The sequence below is a fragment of the Myotis brandtii genome, unplaced genomic scaffold (assembly GCF_000412655.1).
Source record: "Myotis brandtii unplaced genomic scaffold, ASM41265v1 scaffold975, whole genome shotgun sequence".
In the NCBI taxonomy this organism is placed as follows: Eukaryota; Metazoa; Chordata; class Mammalia; order Chiroptera; family Vespertilionidae; genus Myotis; species Myotis brandtii.
In genome coordinates, this window is record NW_005372049.1 from 626,014 (window position 1) to 626,633 (window position 620).

Consider the following 620-nt stretch of genomic DNA (forward strand, 5'->3'; position numbering starts at 1 on the left):
TGTGCCAGCCCCGTGTTCCGTGTGCCAGCCCCGTGTTCCGTGTGCCAGCCCCATGTTCCGTGCGCCAATCCCGTGTTCCGTGTGCCAACCCGCGTTCCGTGCACTAGCCCGTGTTCCGTGTGCCAGCCCCGTGTTCCATGTGCCAGCCCCGTGTTCCATGCGCCAGCCCCATGTTCCGTGTGCCAGCCCCGTGTTCCGTGTGCCAGCCCCATGTTCCGTGCGCCAATCCCGTGTTCCGTGTGCCAACCCCATATTTCATGTGCCAGCCCCGTGTTCCGTGTGCCAGCCCCGTGTTCCGTGTGCCAACCCCGTGTTCCACGTGCCAACCCCGTGTTCCGTGTGCCAGCCCCATGTTCCGTGTGCCAATCCCGTGTTCCGTGTGCCAGCCCCGTGTTCCGTGCACCAGCCCCGTGTTCCGTGTGCCAATCCCATGTTCCGTGCACCAGCCCGCGGCTCTGCCCGGCAGGGACCATCCTCCCTCCCTGGGGCACTGCTGGGAGCCCAGGCTTTGTCAGAGATGAAACACTGGAGACTCAACAGTCTTTTTATTTATTTATTTTTAAAAAAATATTGTTATTGATTTCAGAGAGGAAGGGAGAGGGAGAGAGAGAGAGAGAGAG